Source organism: Tyto alba, unplaced genomic scaffold (genome assembly GCF_018691265.1).
Source record: "Tyto alba isolate M040663 unplaced genomic scaffold, T.alba_DEE_v4.0 Super-Scaffold_2, whole genome shotgun sequence".
NCBI lineage: Eukaryota > Metazoa > Chordata > Aves > Strigiformes > Tytonidae > Tyto > Tyto alba.
Window position 1 is genome coordinate 34065895 of NW_024881282.1, and position 22682 is coordinate 34088576.

At 39.8% G+C, this 22682-nt stretch overlaps 1 protein-coding gene across 1 annotated transcript in view; it reads left to right on the forward strand.

Moving 5' to 3' along the window:
* Positions 1-4789: 4789 nt before the first annotated feature.
* The window catches only part of GRAP2 (GRB2 related adaptor protein 2), a 40783-nt gene continuing 22890 nt past the window's right edge, over positions 4790-22682 (forward strand). Inside the window, exon 1 of the mRNA XM_009973869.3 lies at positions 4790-4860. The gene's annotated coding sequence lies outside the window, so the exon portion shown is untranslated. The remainder of the gene's footprint in view (positions 4861-22682) is intronic.

A 22682-nucleotide genomic window follows, 5' to 3' on the forward strand; every position in this document is an offset into this window, starting at 1 on the left:
CAGACCCAAGGAGGAAATAGAGAGAATATGCCTAGCCTCTCCTCTTGGCACAACTACAGTTTGACACCAAACTAGAAGGAAAGAGGCTTGGTTCTACTCAATAATGTATGCCATAATAATTAAGTCATTTGACATTTTTAGGTTGAAAACACTGTATTTGGGTGCTTCACAATTAAAAGTCTACCAAGAACGCAGAGAGCACTAGCAAGTAAAAGAAGAAATGGATAATTTTGTTTTCTGGTGAACTTGTTTAAACGTAGCCTAACACCTTCAAATATTAAACCACAGCTTCAGTTGACTTATGTGCTACCATAGCTAGCATTTTGATCACACCTATAACAAGATCCAAATGCAAATGTCAGACTCAGTGGAAGTTACATTGCAGCAAAAGGACAACATCTGCAACTAGGGAGAAGGGAAGAAAATGTCTCATGTCACTCTATTGCAACCCTTCTGCCTGTGGAATTGTTGAAGGGCTCTAAACAAGAGCAGAGGGGTCAAGGCATTAAAACAAGAGCTTCCATTTGTCCGTGAATTGCTCTGCTAAACTGTAGCAACAGTGTTTCTAGACCAATTGGCTTGGATCTGTCAGCTTTCACAGCTGGTATACTCAATAGGAGGTGCATTTTAGTCAGTGCAGTAATAGCATAAAAAGGGAATGCAGCCTGCAAGTGATTTAAATGATTCTTGTGAATTGTCATTTCACAGCTTTATGAGATGTTTCTATTCCTCTCCCTTCCTTTTATTAGTTAGCATCAGACTGGGTAGATTTCTGTGCAATTCCCAGCTGAGTCACCGGAGAAGGGTCCGCCTTCATCATGTATCAATTTGATTTCAAGCCCTGACAAACACCCAGCCTCAAGAAGGGAGACAATCTGTAATACAGTTTATAAGAACAAAAGGTAAAAATATTAACAGTCATAATAAATGTTTGTTTTCCATCTGAGCCCCCCTCCCCACAGCCCTACTTATGAGCATGCTTCTCCTGTCTGCTAGCTGCCACAGTCCAGAAAAAATAATATTTTTAATGCAAGGATAGGCATGAATTTCAAGTAAAAGATCAAAATGGTACCTTTTTAATTTTTTAAAGAATAGAGCTAATTAACCTTTTATCAAACTACACACATCTTCAAATGACTTAGATGGGAAATATATTGGTTTAATTAAGATTTCACAGGGAGAGACAGTTGCAAACACTTGGAACTGAGAGACAGTGGGATCTTTATGAGGAGGGTGCTGTATGTTTTATAACTGCATGTCTCTTTGTTGTTTGCACATCAAATGGACTCCGTTTTTATCTGTCTCTCTCCTGCTGAGAGAAACTGATTTTATCATGTGTTTCAATGAAGCTATTAAAAACTTCAATCATGAGATTCCTCTTTTGCCTTTGTATGTTTCTCTCTCTTCCTCTGTCAGAGTTGCACTGTGACATTGGTTATATGACAGCTTACACTGATTTGCTTTGTTTTACAATTCAATTAGATAATCCTCCTGCAATCGTAACTTGCTTTAACAGAAAACTTAGTACCCATGTTTTCCTTAGCTCGGGCCCCACTCAGTTTGATTTTTGTAGGTCTAGGATTTTGATGGGTATGCCATGCTCTCTTCTGTTTCTTTGTTTTTAGTAAATGGTGAAAAGTTCAAGAGAAACAGCTTGAAGTTCTATACGCATACCAAAAAAAACCCATCAACAATGGCAGCATATAATTCCCCCTTGCTTCGGGAGCTAAGGAATATTTCAGAGGTGTAAAAAGAATGTACCACTGCGACATGGCATTACGAGTATTTTGGGAGCAATACAATGCAGGACTTCTACATTGACAAATCATATACTCTTAATGCTCAGATGTGGTTGTTTATCCAGTACTCTAAGACACTAAAAGGGGAGGATGTGCTGGGGATAAAAATATGTCAAAATAGTTAAATTGTAACTAAAACTAATTATTAGCCTAAAAGATCCTCCTCTGACCAAAAAAAAAAAAAAAACCCAACCCTGAAATATAAAATTTGGTAGAGGCTTGCCATTGAGACTATAAAGGCCTGAAGTCTGGATATAGCCATGCATTAATTTCCTGTCTTTTGCTTTTGTTTGTCAGTTAATGTCAGACAAATCATGTCATATAAATGAAGCTGATCACTGTTTAGGTCTTAGTGTTAGGAGACAAGACATCAACATTTGATTCTTGCATTCTGTGCCTCTGTTCTTAAGCCAGATCTGTGTGATTAGTGCTACAATGCTGCATATATAATTGATTTTTGGTTTGCTTGCAAGATTGACATCTCTAATGCAAAACAAAAAATATTTTTGGCTGAGTAGTTGAGAGTATTTTATCTTAGTCCAAATGGAAATTTGTGTTTTCCTCAAAAATATTTTTTATTGTTTAAGGTGGTTTTGCTTTTTCATCCAAATCAAAGTGACTTTTGAGAAAAAGAGCTCTTTTAAGCTGAAAATCAGAACATTTCATATTGGCAGTACTTAAGCCATTAAAAATGTTAAAAGAGTAACAGATATTCACAAAACAGCTTAACCCTTCTCTGTAACTTTTTGGACAAAGTATATTATTAAGAATACTTTTTTTCAATATTAGATATTTCAATATTATCCATAAAATTTTGCTTGTTTCTGTTTGTAGCACCTGTGCTCTTTCAAGAGACAAAGATGGAACCTGAGCAATCTGGCTGTTGTTCTTCAAAGTCAACAATAATTAGGAGTTAAAACATTTTTTTCTGCTGCTTTTGAGCAGCAGGCTGGAAAAAACACAGACCATTTGGCCAGGCTCTGAACCATACTCAAGAAAATGGAATTCCATCCAGATCCTCAAATAGGTACAAAGTCAAGAAAAGTGGCTTCAAGAAATCAGGGCGTGTGGATCTCACTGACTCAAGAACTTGATAATTTATGAATCTATTTCTGCTGCAGTAAATGGTCCTTTCCTGGCTTACAGTCTACCAAACAGAATTTAGATTATGTTTTCAGGCTATGTTTTTAAGTGGTCTTAGAGTGATGGCTTCAGGAAGAAATTTCACTTGATGTCAACTCCTTTTTACTTTTCTCTGAAATGCCTGGTGCTAACAGCTGCTGGCCCAGTATCAGGCAGCCCATGAGCCAGGGCAAGGGCTGTGTTTCCTGAGGGGGCTTTCTGCTCTCCAGTAGAAACCAGTTTTCCAATCACCAATGTCTCTTCTCCCACAGGATCCCTGCTGGGCCCTGGCAGCCCTCAGGCAGGAGGAGGGACTGGAGCTCTGAGGGCTGGGAGGAAAACAGCCTTTCAGGAGGCCAAGCCCCATCAAGGACAGGATAAACATAGGGCAGGGGTAACTCCTGCCCCAGTGTAATTAATGTGTGGAGTTAATTCCCAGTGGAGTTGATGTAGGTGACAACATATGGGTGGTCTCACACCACCAGGACCAGCCGGCTCCTTATCCCCCGTCCCTGCTCCTCCTTACCTCAGGAAGACTGAACAGCTGTGACTGGGGGGTAACTTTTCCCCTGGGTGATTCAAACTGCTGCCAATTACCTGCACACACCCACCCCCTTTCTCTCCTAATCCAATCAAAATCCTTTCAACCACCCCTCCCTTCACCTGTAGGGTCCTTGCAGTCAGAGGAGCTGTCAATCACTCCTCAAGCCCTACCTCTTCCTGGCTTCCAGCTGTGAGGGACAGGCAATCCTCTGCCATTTTTTGGGGGGGGGGGGGGGGGGGGGGGGAACCATTCTGTGGCGGGAAAAGGAACTGGCAGAGGTGTGAGGGGGACAACTTAGTGCAGTAACCCAAAAGGGTTTCTTCAGCCTTTCCTCACCTCAGGAGAAAACCTTAATTTATTTTTATTTTTGTGGCATTTATGTGGTACCTAAATATTTTGCCATCTGAACGAGCCATAGTACAGATGTTGGCCAGAAAAATCATCACTGCTTTGGGTAGATCACAGTCGCTCTGTCTAGGCCACTGGCCTTCTGTGATGCGCCCCTGCTAGTAACTAAACTGATGCAAAAACTGAAGAGGCAAATGTGCCTTTTCTGTGTTCTTGTAAGAATCAGATTTTCATACCTCTTTTCTCACAGCTTGAAGACAGTCTCCCCATTCACACTAATTGCAGAATCAGATGAAATTGTGGAGTCTTTCTTCTATCAACTCCCTCTTGGCCTGTGCCTACACAGGCACAAGATGGTCTTTGTATTTGCCTGTGTTTGCTTACAGAGATACAAGTGCATCTTCATGTGTGGATGCACTGTGCATACGCAGCCATGGACTGTCACATCAAACAGCATGTATGGCAGGAGAGGTGCTCCACAAGTTCAAATGCTGATAGCTTACGACCACCTCTGTCCCCCCATATTAGAAAAGAGGACACATTTTAGGAGATCTTTGCTGGCTTGCTCCTGGAGATTGCTACTTGTGTCCAAAGGCGCCAGTGCTTTCCAGGCAGATATATTAAATAACTGAGTGTTGAGCAAGTTATGGGGTGCCCCAGCACATGACATGCCATTGAATCAACAAACAGCTGTAGCATTCAGAGAAACTTCTTTAGAGCAGCTGCGACCCGTGCAGTAAGAGAATAAAACCACACTAAGCTGAGTCCCACACCCAGCTCGGTAAATTACCGGTCTTGTGAGTTCCTGCCTGGTTTGCGGTTTGCACCCTGCCGGCTTGATTGGCTGTGCTTCATGAGGGAGAGGCAAAGATGCCATGGTGAAGACTTGTGTGTCCCGCATGGCTCCACAGACTTCAGTCCTTGTTAAGCACTTGCGCTGAAGACAGGAGTCGAGTTGGTTATCTTGTTATGAGATTCATACCATTCCCCACTGCTTTATCTCAACACAGATCCTGAAACAGCAGAGTACAACCGCCTGCCTGAAAGGTACAGATCTGCTCGGCTGCTTGCTTCTTTCACTATGAAGTTTTAAAGATAGATGCATTGGCTAAATTAACATCATATTTTCTGCAGAGTTAAACAAGTAAGGTCTTAGCTGCAAGGTTCAAGATTTAGTGTGTTTTCCTTTCCACCACAGGTGCATCAAGTTTTTCTCCTTGTCAATGGGGGATCAAGACTGTGCTCAGAAGTAGGGTGTTTATTGGAACAGAGAAAAGAAAATAGTAGATGGGGAGGTTTGTTTTTTTTTTTTTTTTTCAGTCAGAAGCACAAAGCAAATAGATACCCAGGTTTCTCAGAAACTTTACAGTTGCTCTGACAGAGATCAGACTGTTGTGTTTTTGAGACACGCGGCGTGAGCACACTGACTGGAGCAAGATGCCTAGAAAGAAATGCTTCTGGCAACTAGATCTGGCATTGTTGACCCTCCTTTTGGTGTCTTCTGTGGAATGTGGTGGGGTCTTGAGGGGCCAGGCATGAATGTCATTTCTTCTCAGTTGCTTTTCAATAAGCCTTTTGATGCATTGTAAGTGTAATATGCAGTATTGTTATGAGACACTTCTTATAGAGCTGTATGGCAAGGTCTGTGTGTTTCATGTGTGTTTGTGTGCATAAAGTTCACAATATTTGACTTGTCTTGTAGTTAACCTGTGAGCAAAAGGGCATCAGTCTCCAAGACGTAGTAGCGTCCTATCAGCACAAAATTTTCTTAGAAAAATAATAATCTAAACTTTCTTCAGCAGCAGCAGCAGTGGGAGAAGCTGTCACATTTGTATTTGTCTGGAGAAGAAAACTTTTATAATGACTGAATTTTTAGTAAATGGGCATGGCAGGAGGAGCTGCATTTTGAGATGAGAAAGAGTTGCTCACCGGTTATGTTTTGTCATGGGAGACTGCAGCTGATGCAGCTAGCAATGCTGGTCATCCACTTGTAAATGGAAGGAGAGAGAGGCCCATGCTTTAGCTTCTGCTCCAGGATTTCTGAATAGGACATAAACCCTGGCTGTGATGTGATGGTGAAATGATTTGTAGAAAAGATATGGAGCAAACATGTTCCTTTAGCAGTGGATCGGAGAAGAAATGCAGTTAGTGTCCCAGTGAAGCAGTTTCCCTTGCTTTCCCATCTAGTGACAATTATTTCTGTTACATTCTTGCATCCAGACTTGACAATCCCACAGATAAGAAATAAAGCACAAAACAGAGCTCTGTGTCATTCCCATTTTTATCAAGATAGCGGAATAACCTGGAGATGGATGGAGGGATAGGCAATGTGGAATGCACACCGCTAAACTTAGCATAGTTTTGTTGTCTGGATTTTGAAATTGTTTTAATTTCATTTCTACCACTGCCTTCCGCACACATCTCCTAAAATTGTTAAGACTGAGGGATCTTCCCAGGCAAAACAAAAATTGGTCTTTCACAAGATACAATTTTGTAGAACTCCCAGAGAATCAGGGCTCTGCTGCTCAAGTTATCTGTCTGTCCTGATCTCTTATACCTTCTTACATTAGTTTGCAGAAGGTATAGCGTGTCTGCAAGTTTGTCTGGTTTTCATAAGTTATAGCCATTACTCTAATAAAAGACATCACTTTTCTCCTCCAACTTCTTTCACCTGATTACACAGAATTTCTTTTTTTCCCCATGTTTACCCTCTACTCTTGCAACCATAAGCCAGTGCCCTCCATTTTTGCTGATTCAAGGGCAACAACAGTGAGAATGTAACGCCTTCTGTACAGTGTTGTACTTTTCCCTCCCCATCAGTTTGCAGCTTGACAGCAGCTCTCCGTGGCCACCAGCAATATCTGAAAGTCTGGCAGGCAAGATGTTGCTATTAAGCCACAGGTTTGGAACTACTGCTGTAGGTTTTTGGTTTATTTTTACTGCCTGACATAATGAAAATTATCTTCATTACCTTCATTATGTTTCTTCCCTTAACAGTATTTTCACTTAAAATTCTCCTCTTAGTGGAGCCGTAAGATAGATACCATCAAATACATGCACTGTCAAGTTCAGTCTCTGATATTAGTCAGAAGGGCCTACCCACCGTGGCTGAGAAAATGCCATATGTTTTACTAGTAATGAAGTACTGCTATCAACACTCGATATGCCTATGTCTTTGGGGCCCATTTTATTTTCTTTAGCTTTTTATAATATAATAAGGCTCTGTCTTCCTTTATTTTTCTCCCTTCTCTCCAGAGTCTGGTTTTAGTTTAAGAACAACATAGCTATTCTGTCTTCTTTCAGTTCCTCAAATTGCTATACACAATATAATGATTGTCACACACTTGATCTGAAGCTCAGGGCTGGCTGCAAGCCATATTCCAGTCAGTGCAAATAGTATCCATAAATCTCTTGATATCTTTCAAAAATCTTTATTTCACAACTCCCTTGAAGGAGACTTCTTAGTCTTTTCAGCTTAGTTTTCCACCATTCTTTGTACATTTGCGCAGCGGCAAAGGAAGTAGTTTACTCTCAGGGGTTAGATATATATAGATATATATATATACACTATCAAGACAGTAACTTTGCCTTTCCTATATAAGCTTTTCATCTGAATGTCTACACACGTTTCTGCCTATTGATTGGCATTTTTCCCATCTGTCCTTAAGACAGGTGAGTATGAATGCTCTCACTTTATAATCAGGCCCATGTGCATGAATGTATTGCATTGAGATGACAGAAGCACTAAAGCCATACTAGCTTAACTAACTTGACAATCTGCAAAAATTAACTGGCTTCTTAAGAAGGCAGCTTTATGGTTTTCAGTACCCCATTCCATGCAAGTATCTCCATGTATGGCTACACTGTACTTTTTAGATGTGTCTTACAGTATGGAGAGGTGAAGTGACTTGCCCAGGGATGCACAGCAAATCTTTAGCTGAGCCGGGCTTGGAAACTGGATTCTTGATCTTCTTTCTTCATCACTAGGCGAGGCTGCCTTGTTTCTGCATTTTATAGTGACAGTTTATTTTTAAATACAATTTCAAATAAGCTCTTTTTTTAAAGAGAGAGGGGAGAGAGAGAGAGACTTGCACAAACATGAGTAGAATTGGTAGTGATATTAGCTAGGCTAACAAGGATATGTGCTGTAGTCTTCATGTTTCAAGGTACAAACTGATTCCCACACTATAGACATTCTAGTGGATCGACGCTTTACCCAAATGCTTCTGATGTTTGGTTACCGCTTTCCCATGGATGTGGGACTTATCCAGCTGGGTAATCTGGGTGAGAGAAAGGGCATCTTTCTTTTCTTTTCTTTCAGCTTTAGCCCAGAACACTATCTCTGAAGCATAGTTACTGTAAATACTGTTTCTAGAAGGATTTCAAATAGATGAGAATGATAAAAAAATTATCTTGGAAGGGTCTGAGTTCTTCCTGTAGTCTTAAATTTTTTTAAATTGTTCTGCTGACTAGAATACTGTGCTAAAGTACCATTTAAAAAACATCTAAGCAGGGGAGACAAGCCTTTGAGGAATAAGCTTGCTAAGAATGGACGCATTATCCTGCTACTAAGATCACAGGTCAGTACTGCGAAATATTATGAGATGAAAGAAAATTACTTGAATGCTTAAATGAACAGTATGCAATAATACATGATGAAACTCTTTTTTCCCTCTCTTGGAGCTTCAAAATCCATCCTTCCTCCCTCTCCCCAATTCTATAACCGTTTTTACATATGGCTTTATCTTTTCGAAGCAGTGTACAATACCAATCACATGCCATTTTTTACCCTGAGGCACTGTATACCTTACATTCTCTAGACTTTCTTTTCTAGTTCCTCATTTTTTTTTTATTATCTCATCATGGCAAATCCATCAGTAACCCTTAGAGTACAAACTTTAACCCTCAGAGCTCTGGCATTCTTTTTTTATTTTTTAAAAAATAGCTATATAAATAACATCATGTCTCCAGGTCATAGCCACTCCGAGCTCCAGCTGAGCTCTGACACGGGAGAAACACTCCATAACCCTACAATCTAAACAGATATTATTTTAGGATGTGGAAAAACTTCTGAAATTGTCTCTGTGCATAATTGTGCCCTGATAATTGTTTTTCATGCAGAAGTGTATAGCATATAAAGATAGGATACTTGGGGCATTCTGTTGGACTGTTTGTATGTGGCATTTGCTGACTATTCGTCTGACATGTCCAGTATTCTACCCAAATAGCTGTCAAAACATAATGATTCTATAGATACATAAATAACTATTTATACGCAAATAGTGGTCAAAACATAATGATTCTGAGAAAGGTGACCAAATGGACAAACACTTTCTAACTCTAACAGGGTGATTAGTTTATGGTTTCAAGTTGTATTATCAAATTTCAAGCTGTATTATCATTACACTAACAGACAGAAATAATGCCATCGTTGAACCGTTATGTGCTTGGATTCTCCATTCTTGATAATCCCAATAGTGTACCAGATCTCTGAGATTAGATCCATCAAAGCAAACAGAAAATCTCCCAATTTACTCTATTATCAGAGAACTGAATCTAGTCTGAAAATACTTTCCCATCCTGAACAGAAGGTGAATCTTAATTTATTGAAGTCATCAAGTACTTTGACATTCTTAGTAGAAGGGGATGAATAGACATGCAATATGACATCGCTGAAAATTATATAGGTGTTGTCATAATCATGTCATTACCTTCAGCAGAGGCCTTGTGCGGCACTTGCATCCTCTGCCTGCTGATTTGATACAGCATATATCGCTACCTCCTGTATCCTGAGTAATTACAGCTGTACTGCATGCCTAAATGGTTTAATGCTATCTTCTCCTTTTGCTGTAATGAGCCCATTCAATAATCAAAGCCCCTGAATGTTTGTGTTGTCAGATTAGCTTTAAATGATGTTCAGGAAAATATTTTTTCTTTCGTACAACATCACAACAAGGCAGTTCTCAGTGGGGCTGATACCACTGCTCACAGTTAGAGTTTCATCATTCAGAGCAGCAGCTGCTTCCCTCTGTTTCAAACAGAAGTGAAGCCAAGTGTCCCTGTTGAAAGATGGTGGAGGCTCTGCTGTCTACCAGGAATCCTGGTGTGAAGCGATGAACATTTTGAAAGGGCCATACTAGCTCTGGGCAGCTCAGTTATCTTGAAAGCTCCATTTGTAGCATCATTTGAAGAAATAAATTAAACACTGGGGGTTTTTTGAAGGGAAAATTTTTAAGAAGAAGTATCACAGAGGTAAAAAGAAATCTTGGAAAAATCTTCGTATGTTGTCAGTGCATGGTTTTTGTGATCTTTATGTAGAATAAAAGTCTGGATTAACAAATCCATTATCAAGGCTATAGAAACAAACAAAAGATCAAACCCAAAGTGTCGAGTTTCTTAAAAACCCCATATTTAAGAATAATTTTACTTCATAAATTTGTTAATAGGTTTACTTGTAACTTCCCAGGAAATTCATCATGTGCCCTTATAGTTAGAGCTGTAATCCTTAATGTATGTCATGTTTCTCATACATAACAAAACCACCGAATCCTCATTTTAAATGCAAAACTCAGATCAGCTGTAAGTACACAGACATTAAAAGTACCTATATAGTATATACTAAATAATTTATTTTTTTTTTTAGCTGTTTTTCAACACTGTTCTGATTTGCTCCCCTTAACTGTTGAGGTCACTGTGGGAAACAGAGTTGAAGCAACCACAAGATGATGCCTGTGGAAATTAATCATTCATTAATAACTGCAACTGCATATAATGGGCTTAGAAGTATTTTCTTAAATCTCCAGGGCTTCTGTGGGTCAGCTCTTTAAGCATCCTGAGCTTTATTATTAATTAGTTTTTTTACAGAAGGGCTTCAACTGACTTGCAGACACTGTTGACACTGGATGCTCTGTACTGACAGAGGTTGTGTCTTCATTGCCAAAACCAATCAGTGCTTTAATATTTAAGTGGTTTACTCTGGGTATATTGCTCAATGTGGAATCTCAGGGAAGAGAAAACGCAGGTGATTTTATGGCAACGTGGCTAGCTGTGGTCAATACAATACGCCTGCCTGGAATGTATCTGAAACAACTACATCAAGGTAGTAATTCCACTGGTAATTTATTATGTAGTAGCTATCTTGATTAAAAAACAAAACAAAAGAGAAACAAAACAAAACCCCAAAACAACTAAATACATCATTTCTTGAGGTGCAGGCAAAGTCATAGCAGAAGAAAACCCAGGCCTCAGCAAGCTCTCCTTCTAAAGAGAATGGTAAATGAAAAGTGGGAAGTAGAAGCAGGGAAAGATGAAGGGCTTGTTTGAATAAGGACCTCTCCCAGTATTGTTGTACCAGGGAGTTGTTTCAGGACGGTTCTTTGGGTAGCCATTGGTAGTCCAGAATAAGAGTTCCTTTTTCTGTCTTGATTTCTATCTCTTTGGTAATGCCTCAAAGTTCCCCAGACCTGCTTTTACCTGTGTTATTACCATCTTGCTGTAATAAATCATCAGGGATACCACTCTCAACTGAAGGATTCCTTTCCTCTCCACAGCCAGCTGAAGAGCTTTTACCGTTCTTTGTATGCCATAACTTACAGAGACATGAGGAATGGTAGAACACTTGTAGACACTGCTTTGTCTTCTAAGCACTTCGTGATTTCATCTGGTAATTTCGGGGAGTTTTCTAAGGAAACCCTCAGCACTTCAGGAGATGGTGTTAGTGACGCAGAGAGAATCAAGCTCTTTCCTCTGAGTCAATACTGAGTGATATGCCCTAGCACATTTCTTGCGCATGAGACCTACAACTGTAGATTGATTGCCTGTGGTTATTAATTATCCTACAGCTAATTGCATAAGTCTGAAGGCGTTTGCCCTGGTAGCCCAGGCAGATTTCAGTTTCCCTTCTGCACATCTGACATTTTGATTTTAATTGGGCAGTTGTTGCTTCTGCTCCTAACCTGCTGTGCACTGCTGAAAAGCACTGGAGGATGGATTTCATTGTTAGGTGCAGGGATAGCTAAAGAATCAGGGAAGGCAGCAGCCGATCTGGAGGTACCCCCCAGAGTAAATCTGGGGTCAAGGGACACAGTCGTCACATTTTAACATCCAGGCTTACCAGATCAGCTAACTCATACCAGAGGTGCCCAGAGAAACGTTATTCTCCATGAGGCTGTGTCAAAAAAAAAAAAAAAAAGAGCTCATGATAAGGCTTCTTAATTAAAGTGCTGGGTAGTTTTAGCAAGAGAAGCCAAAGGAACAACTGTAATCCTTTAAAACACACCAGAGAGAGACTACAGCAGTGTGTGGCCCCTGTCCACTACTGCTGCATCCCCCTCAAATGAAGCCTATCAGGGTACCAGAAGTACAATTGAATCTGAATTTAGTTCATGATTTGTGAAATGCATTGGGAAGTTCTTGGGGTGAACAGTGGTTGTTTTCTTAATGAATTACTGCTGTTTTGAACAGTTTCTGTTTAGTGTGTTTAGTTTTACTTTCTTGTTTGAAATGTTTTTTAGCTTTTGAGCAGGATGTTCTTCTGAAATGTTCTCCTGTTCAGTCTAAACAATCCTGGCATGACATTTTTAAGGGGGTGTTTTTGAATGCATCAACTTCTGCTATTCAATCTCAGATGCCTGATTGACTTTGGAAGGGCTGAGCATCTACCTCTTCCCTTAACCAGCTGCAGAGATAAGCAAAGTTCAACCACTTTCAGACAAAGCAACCAAGAAAATGGTATCCCAAAATTCAGTGAATTATTTGGGGATTAGCTTCTTTTTACAAAAATGATCACTTTATTAAATATAACTATTTTTGTAAAGCTAAAATAAAAATCAGAGCTCATCTTCAAGACAAAAGAGACAGCCTACCATAATCAAATATAGCAAGACATACAATAGTAATGAATCTGAACACTGCAATTCCTTAGATCTGATAACAAGAAGAAACTGATGGAGAATGGAATAGAAAATGGAAGTGCAGTGAGCATCATAGAGTTTTGGGTTTTTTCATATGGAAGCAGAATTGCAGTGTTGATAATGTTTTTATATTTATTCAATTTGGATAAAATTCATGCCATTTATCATAGAAGTAATCTCACGTATCCCTGTTTTGAGGGGTTAAATCTCCTTGAAGTAGTGCACGGGCCTTGTTTAAGTCTTGTGGCAAGTAATTCTTGCCACTAGCAGGTTTCTCAATGCAGAGTCCTCACCATATTCATGATGCATCTTGAAGGGTGAGCACTGCATGTTTCCTACAGTTTGCAGCTCTCAAAACTTTCTTCTGCAGACTTTCTAAGGTATGTAGAAGAGAAGCACCTTCTTGAAGGCTGTGTGAGGCACATGACAAATAGCATTTTCCACAGTGCCTAGCCAAGTAATTTTTTTTCCATTCTGGAATTTTCTCCTTCTTTATTCTTTTGCCTTGTTTTCTGAATTCTGTCTATGAGTAATCACTTTTTTAAAGTTACATAATGAGGGTGTTAAGCACACAAAAGTCAGGAAATAATGACTGTAATGCCTCATTTTAGTGTGTTTTGATAATATGCAGCTGTATAATTGGAGTCTAGTACTGAAGTCAATATCATCTTATGAATGCGTATTGAAAGGAAATCTCCAATCATTTAATGCAGATCTTTTACCTAAATGTTTTTCCATATGTCTTTGATCTAGACATGCACAAAATTTATATCATTGCCTGAATGAGACCGGTGTTCCATTAGAGTAGTCACTGTAGAAAAATCAGGTTACATTCTCATCTTGTATAATTTCAAAGTTAACCCTGCTGTGAGCAGGGGCCTGAACTGGATGATCGCCACAGACCCCTTTCAATCTAATTATTGTGTGATTTGATAAACAGCTCTGACCCACTGTTTTTTGTTAAGTTGCACTGTATGGAAAAATACCATTTGCCTCAAGCGGTTTGCCTTATGAATAGGAAAGACAAGTTGATGGTAAGGAAGAGTGATGTAACATAGAAACACAATAGCCAATCCAACAGACTGTCAATATAATATAAATTCCCTGAATTTTTATCTTTTTTTTGCCTTCAACTCTTTTTCATGAGGTGATTCTTAGATGACATCACTGCCGTCAGAACAGTGTACTCTGAAGCATAACTGTAGGAACAACTCTGCATGACGTTTTATTGTGTTGTGGGAGAAACAACATGTTGTCCTCCCTCATAAACCATAATGTAATGTTGAATGCAACAGCTGGATTCTTTAAATACATACACACCCATTTCTCAGCCTGAGAACATGGTTAAGTGAGCTGGCAGGACCAAAGCCAGTTCTCAGTGGATCTGTGAACTGGTTTGTGGCTGTTGTAGATCATGTTGTTCTTCTGCTTTGATTACTTATGCTATGGTACCCTCAGCACATCCAGAGTTCCTATTGCTACTGAAAACCCTCATGGGTTATACAGAGTCCTTTCGTGTGGAGTCCCTTCTCATTTCATCACCAGTTCCAATTGCTGCTAAACCTTTATGTACCTCAGTGAGTGTGCATTGGAGTGAACCCACTAATAAAAATTGGATTTCCATCTCACTCCTTTTTATCTTCAGTACAAAGCCAATACAAGCACAGTGGGTAAGTTGGAATTGCAATAATATGCCTGCAGTTGCCACCCAAATAAATGTATGAATGTATTTTCTCTATAAACTTTTTGACTAGAATTGCACTCACTTTTTTATTTAATAGGACAGAATCTGCATAGGCTAGGCCCAATATCTAGGCTTTCAGATAATGAAGCATGTGAGACTTAATATGAATACAAACATCATGAATGTGCACTTTTGCTTCCATTAAAGCAATTTTACTTGTAGATTTAAATACCGCCATTCAGCGGTTTGTATGCAAACTGTGGCACTGAGCAAAAATGACTGAAACTGAGAGAGGCAGTGTCCATCCTATATTCACTCACCAAGGTTAACTGAGTGTGGTCACAATAACTTGCAGAATAGAGGTGGGAGGAGGATCCACAGTGCTTTATGCAGTAAGGAAATCTTAATAATCTAAAGGACACCAAAAAAAAAAAATTATGCAGTTCTTGGCAGTGCCCTTTACCTATGCAACATGCTGGAAGTCTGTTGCTCTGGATGCAGATACGGTGTTAGCTCTCTGCAAAACCAAACCTGACAGTTTTCAGCTTGGGGCGAGATACCAGAGCTCTGCCTGCCCCACCCAACTGATATTTCATCTGCTGAAGAATTAGGCTGTGTGTGGCCCACTGATTCCATATTCACAGTGAGATCCTCCATCTTCAGTTTAAAGCACTGAGTCCTTGTGACACAGCCTTGAGTATCTCATGAAGTATCTTGTGTTCATCTCTTCACCCTTGGAAAATATTTCCTGTGCGGCATTTCACCAGGATCTTTGTCTCCATACTGATAGCTATTTTTTTTTTTTTCAATGAGAGCTAAGTCACTGTCTTTGTCCAGTGTTCCAAACCCAAGTGCTTAAACTGAGGCTCCTAAGCCTCTGAGGTGAACCTGTGCTTTAAAAAGGCTTAATGTTTAAAGTTGCTAAATATGCATAGATCAAACAGACTTCAGGGTGAGCTAGAAGTCAGACTCTGCAAACTTGTGCTTTAAACTGTAAGTATGACCAGGAGTGAAGGAGCATAGTGTTAGGCCAGGTAGTACTTTGAGAAGTTGTCATGTATTCTTTCCATGGAAATCTTTAAGTTGGTCGTTGACTGCTGCTGATGTTTGACTAATATCTAAATTCCAGCTTCAGCTGACACCTGCTCATGTTCATGGATGCTCCTTGTCACCCACATGCACACAACACACGCACCTACCCTCCCAGTGTACACAGACCAGCTCATTCACAGTTGCTTGGATTTGTGTTTGCCAAAGAAAACACACACATCACCTGAAGTATGCTCATGGGACCTCTGTTCCTCCATTCAGGCACACTGCAAATGAACATCTTTCATTTATAATCAGATCCCTGGAGATACACATGTTCAAACATACTTTTGCTCAGATGTGTTGAGGCTTGCATTCAGAACGCCTGCTCCTGTATGAGGGTAGAAAAGGCACTTCACATGATGCTGCGTTCACCCAGTCATACATGTAATCCCACATTCTCACACACATGCAGTCTGCTGTTTTCCACATGTGTATTGTAGCAAATAATTTAAATCTCTTCTCTCCCATCCTGCTTAACATGCAAATATGGATAGCACATCAAGATTAGAAATAAATGTAACAGAATGACTTCAGTCAACCTGAAATGTCGAATGACTCATTCACACCCTTTGCACAATGTTCCCTTTTTGCCACATACAATCTATTGAATAGTCTGAAGGCTGTGTGGTTCCCTGCTGCAGAGCAGCAATCGATCACTTGCTCACTGAAGGAGTGGGACCATGATTATTTCTGCAGGTTGTACAGGGTTCTACCGCAGTGAGGCTCCGGTTAGCATCATTGCCACGAAGGTGCCTACGCTGTAGAAACGGGAAACATAGGATGTCAAGCCTGATCTACCTATAAGGAACTTTATGTGTTTAATTAAGTCTTAGTCTGCATGTTAGCTCAGTAACCGATATTCCTACATCAGGGTATGACCTGGGTATTTTTATTCCAGATGATGAGAACCTATTCCAATTTGATACAGCTCAATTTTGGATTAAGATAAACAAGAACAAGTTGTTCCTACTTCAGACTAAAAATGTCTACATGCTAAGTCATTCAGGAACTGCTGCTGCACTTTAATTTCAAAGGTATCATAATCCAACTGAACTAAAAAATGCATAGACAAACATGAAATATGTTCCACACTTCTACTTAAAATGGTACGACTGCTGTGTGGAGACAACCCACAGGAATAGTAACAAGCTGGTGTTCACATTTACCTTATAATGAGAAGCAAAGTCAGATTGACTGTTGGAGTTGCATCTTTAAATGTATGAATTATTGTACGTGATTGCTTTTAAAACCCTTTCAGAAGCATTCCCAAATGCAGATGCACATGGGATGACTTTAATTTATAGAAAGGCTGTTTTGTAGCGCTTAAGCCTTGTGAAAGGGGTTCTGTGTTTAAATGGAAGTTGAGCCGTGAAGATCCATTAAGCAGAAAAAACATAATTAATACAACACAGAGGCTCAGAAGGTGAATATTCAAGTGGTGACATTACGCAATGAAGGTACCACAGCAGTGGTACCACATGGTAGATACCACCAGTAGCAGTTCAATTTCTCTGTTCTTACTTAAATGTGAAGCTCTGTATATAAAGTGTATCAGATCTTCTTAGAGCAAAGGTGACTGTGAGTTGAAATTATGTATAACATGTCCAAGATAAGAGGGCTCTGAGAACCTAATTATCAGATTTCCTATCCTTGTGTTTAGATTATCGTAGCTAAATGTATGGTGAACTAGACTTTTATATTTCATTCTTTCATAAAAGCACAAGAGGAGAGGAAAAATATGTAAGGGAAAAGAGGCAAGACAAACTTCAGTAAAAATCACAACTTGTGCAGTCAGATACAGTTTTGTACAAAAATAGTTTTATGGTTAAAAGGACAAAGAACTGTTACCTTTTCTTACTAACAGTAGTTCTACTTTCGTGCAAAATCATATCTGCTGGCACATAATGTAATCTTAGATTTTGCACAATTATCTGTGATTATCACAGATTTTGCACAATTATCTGTGCTGCCAGGATTAATCTTACACAAAAAATACCAAGGAAAATAGCAGTTTCATCACTGATCTTGCTCTTCTTCCCATTTTACACAAAATTGTATCATCTGGCTTGATCAAAGAAATGTGCAGTAGCTGATCTGAAACATAATATTATGTACCCAGCAGTATATACTAGCAGATTTTCATACCATTTTGTTCACATATCCCACTCAAAATGTATTGCTATACCGTAGAGTCCAATATAAGATTAAAAACTATTTTTATCAGATTGGATTAATGCCTTAATATAATGAAATCTCTAGGTTGTGCTGTGCCCAGAAATAAAGAAATTATAGCCTTCTGTTGCATCCTTCATCTTTTATATATGAAAAGAGGAGTTTCTTAACTGCTGTGGAAATGAACCAAAGACATAAGGTGAACTCACTCCTACTTTAGCACAAATATTTACAGATTTTTTTTCTAGATTTCCATTTCACATTGCGAAATGCATGATCATGCATAGACAAAGGGAATTTACCATTCACATGCACATCCAGTGTGTATTCATATGCAGACCTGCATGAACACCAGGATTGCTCAGATCTTAGTTACAGTGCTAGTGCTCAGATTTACAGAACAGCATGTTGGATACTGTATGTTTTTTGGACATCTCTCTCTAAAAGCTGGAGATAGTGGATCTTGAGTATTCTTTCTCATATCTAGCTACCCAAATACAAGGAAGGCACCTTGGAGTATCTGGATCTAATTGTAGGTAGGTTTTATTGTCTGTGGTTAGTTGGTTGGTTGTTTTTAATCAAGTCTCATAGTACCAGATTCTTGATTCTGTTTTGATTCCTTTGCTTTGGAAGTGACTTTTGGAAAGTCCTTCCTGATAGGAAACACAACAAACTTTCCTGATAGGACATATAACATCACTTCTCATCCCCATCTCTTGTATAATTCTCCATCCCACTTCCTGCTAGCATAATGGTTCCCTGGAGCTGTTCACAGCTGGTGTGATTCAAAGAGGCTTTGAAGGTAGTAGTAATTATACCAAAGACCAGTTTCAGGATAAGCAGCCCCAGGATTTCACAGAGCCCATACATGGTCTGATGCCCCCTTGATCCCTCTCGACTGCAGTCTTTTAATAAGAGTAGATCTTCTCAAAGGATAAAGATCTTAGAGAGCTACACCTGCATGAAAACAGATGTGTGTACACGTGCATAGATTTCAGGACAAATTCAGAGATTTACATTGTTGCACCTGTTCTGATCTATATCCATTTATCCTCCAATGAACCTCCAATATTAGTGCAAATATGTTAAACGCACATGGTATGTTGATATATTGATATGGTTGGTGTATTGGTATAGTGGTCTGACATGGCCCTGAATTCTGTGAATCCACAAAGCGCAAGCTCCACCTGTACACAAAAGCAGATCCCTTGCATATATATGCACATGCACAGTGGGAGCAGGATCGTTATTCTGATAACCACACACTCGCAGTACAACACATATCAGCCAGTGCTGAAGTTTACGAAGGAAAGATGAGAAAAATTGAGAGGCAGTTAGCTAGATAAGGTACGAGGAGATTTTTTAAAAAGTAGCATAGAAGGAAGTGGCTACATTTTTCATACTTTAGTTGTTTGTCTGGAGGGCTTGAGAAGGAGCTGCTTGACAATTGTGCCAAAAGAGACCGTTTGAAGCAACTTCCCATCAGGCGGCATTCCTCAAGTGTCTGCTCTTTAGGTGCAGTCGGGGAAAATTCATTCTGTGGGAAGCAGTTAATGGAGCTGCATTACAGACCCCTTATTGCTCTGTCTGATAGAGAGACAGCAGGTTCACTTTGGCAGCTCCAGAGCCCTGATCAGTTCAGATTAGGGGCGCATTGTCTGTCTGGCTTAATCAGGCATGTTTAGATATATTTATCATGATTAGAGGGGTGTAGCACAGGGAGAGGGAAGAAATAAAGAGTGAGATTCCATTTCTCAAAGCTAGCAAAAGGTAAGCTTAGCAAATCTCACTGAGTCACTATGTGCTTGTCAAAGGGGAGAATTTAAATCCTGGAAAGGAATGTTTTGTTGAATGCTCCAACATTGGATTCAAATCACTGAAGAAGAGTGTCTTTTTCTTTCTTTCTCTTTCCACCTCTACTGCTTGCATGCAGCAAAGAAGGAAATCAGCAGCTCGTGCAGCCCATGTTGATTTTGGCTTGATAGGCACGCAGCCCCTGCTTAGCTTATCTGCAGTTCAAATTCTAATGTGATGAGAGAATTAACTATCGTCATAATAGCCTAGATGTCCGACTCCTGTATTTTTGTCATGTTTATCTTTCAGGGACGCACAGGGTACCATTGCAACAGCCTCTTGGACTTATTTTGCAACTTGTCAGAAGGGATGATAATAAACAAATTCTAAAGACTGAGAAGAGGCTCCTTTTTTTATCAGTAGCAGCACTTCTCGCTCTGTCTTGATCTGCCTCTTTTGGTTGGATTTGAACTCTGTAAAGAAGGATTAGCTCAGTGCATTATAAAGCCAGATGTTCCAAATTTGCTGCTGGTGTAGCTTGGTATAGTTCATAGATGATAGTGGAGATCAACTGATTAATTCTTAAGAGTCTCTGAAAGAGGTGATGTTGGCTCCCACGGAAGCAGTAAGGAGGAGAAAAGTTTCTTAGATCTTTCTCAGTGCCCAGGGTGATCAGAAAATAGTCCTGCTGGGGGAAGGCTCCAGAGTAGAGGTCAGGCTGCAGGATCCATGGTTTATCGCCCTGAGTAATTGGCCCTCTAGCTCTTAGGCGAGATAAGTGTAGGACGGGCTTGGAAAAAGTGCTGCTGTGAGATGCATATTCTGTCCTCCTTTTCCTGTGGTCTCCAACTTTCTTTGGGCTTGCAGATTCATCCAGATTTCCCAGAAAAGGTGCAAATTGCTGTGTGGTGAACAGAGGCTTCCTCAACAGTGAGGTGGATCTTCTCTGGTCTCATGTGCAGATCCTTAAAAAGTAGTTCATGGGCCTAAACTGAAAATCCCTGATGCAGAACACTACACGAGACAGCAGGCATGGTTTGGCTGTGTGTCCTCAGGGCAGATGGCAACACAGAAGCTGTAAGGCAGTTGCTTCTGTCTGGACTCTTGGATAGCAGTGCAGCAATTAAAGGAAATCTATGGAAATCCAGGAGAATTGTTTGGTAGTAAAGGAAAAGAAGTAAAAAAAATTCCCTTTCTCTGCTGTAAACTGCTCCTTCCTCCTCTGCTAATTCAGTCGGTTCTGTGACAGTTCAGTTCTTGTGATCTTGTAATTGCTGTCAAGGTGTTAATCTGGGATGTCACGAGCATGGCTCAGTGTAATCACCCTACAAATGCAGAAGGTAGAGAACCTAACTGATGAGATGCAAAAAGCTGCTAGTGATACGCTAATAATTCAGTAATCAGGAGTTACAAGCACATAGAAGAGAAAGTTGACAGGTTTGGAGGGAATTGAAGAAAATATTTAATATCATCAAGTTTGCCAGTACTTCTTTAGAATATGAAATTAGAGGATCATTGCAATATATTCCCAAAGAAAAATTTCTCAGAAGTATAGAGATGCTCATCAGCTGGAATGGTAGGGGGTATCTTTGGAGATGAATTAGCAGAATAATGGGAAGAGTTGCATGAATCAAATAGCAAATTAACACTGTTGTTCAGGATTAAAGCCACATCTCCTTGCTACATTGATGGTACCAGGCAGTTAAACTTGTACACTCTCCTACTGCTTGTACAGCTGGAGAATTAGAACAGTACTCTTACAGTTAAAACTTATTCCCGTAAGAGAAATAGCTTCACACCTTTAATTGAAATAGTTGTACCACATGTGCAAGCACGGTAAGCTGTAGTCAGACCAGCTAAACTGAATGTGGTTTATGAGGGTGACAAGACCAGCACTAGAACAGCAATAGATATGCAGCTGATGCTGTTGACTGAGCTGTTTGAAAATCCTAGGACATGATCAAACAGGATGGCTGCAGGTAAGCAACAAGGTGCAGAGCTTTCAAGACAATCTTTGCTAACAGGAAGCATAGCAAATTGGGACAGAGCTCTGCCCAGATCAGTTCATGGAGCTCTGAAGAGGAGATTTTATAGCACTGTCACTCCTGTGCACTCAGTCCTGAAAAAAATAACTGCCTACTAATGACCTGTCACTGTGGACAGCCTGAGCAGCTGTTTGCAGAAAGCAAAGTGGTGAGAGAGGATGAATTGCTGTATGTGGAGCATATCTGAATGTGGGGACAGGAATAGATGGGAGATTGGGAAAGACCAGACAGCTTCCATTCATAATATTCAGCTTTATATGGATTTACAGCCCTGATGCTCCTGAATCCACAGATGCTGAGTTATTACTTACATCAAAATACAACAGTTGAAATCTCCCTTGTTTCCACACTTTGTCTTCTGTTTCTCATGTTGGCAATGTTACTCTCTGGAGGCAAATTAATGAAGAACATCGGAAGTACCTTACACTGAGGTGAAACAAAACCTAACTGCTTAATCTTTCATATATTATCAACCCAAACAATTCAGAGTAGGCAAAATATCTGATTCATATGTTTTATTGTAAACAACCTTTTTTTCTGTTTTCTTCCCTTCTTTTCTTTTCCCTTTTGTTTTCTTTTATTTCTGGCAGCTCCGATGCTTCCCAGATAAAAACAAGAGTAAATAAAATGCCTTGGAAAAAGTTTTTTCTCTTGAAAATTCAAGCCCAGCAAGACATTACTAACATCTTTGTACGACAATGTGTGTTTAGGCAGTTTTAGACATGTTTGAAGACACATCTATTTTGGTCATTCACTTAAGTGTAAAAGCAAGTGTAAATTTATCTGAATCCTTTTAAATCCAGGTCTTCCTAGACTGTATCATAGCCATGGTTCAGCTATCCCATCTGGATTTTGCCAGTAGTACATGATGATATAAGAAGTCTGCAGCAGGTGGTTGTGGAATGACCTGTCTGCCTGGGTTGGGCTTTATCCAGTTGTCTAATAGAGACTGGCTAAAACATGGAAGCATCAAGTCTAGCGCCCTTCCAATAAGGTTTGTTTCCATTCATTATGGCTGAAGTATCTGGATGTTTCTTCATATTTTTCAACATAGCTTTGATGCATGTATTCCACATGGTGAAGAAATTAACATGCTGCCATAACCGTGACAGGGGAGGAGTATATAGAAATGGATAAGAGAGAGTTATTTCCTATCCTGTTTCCTATCTT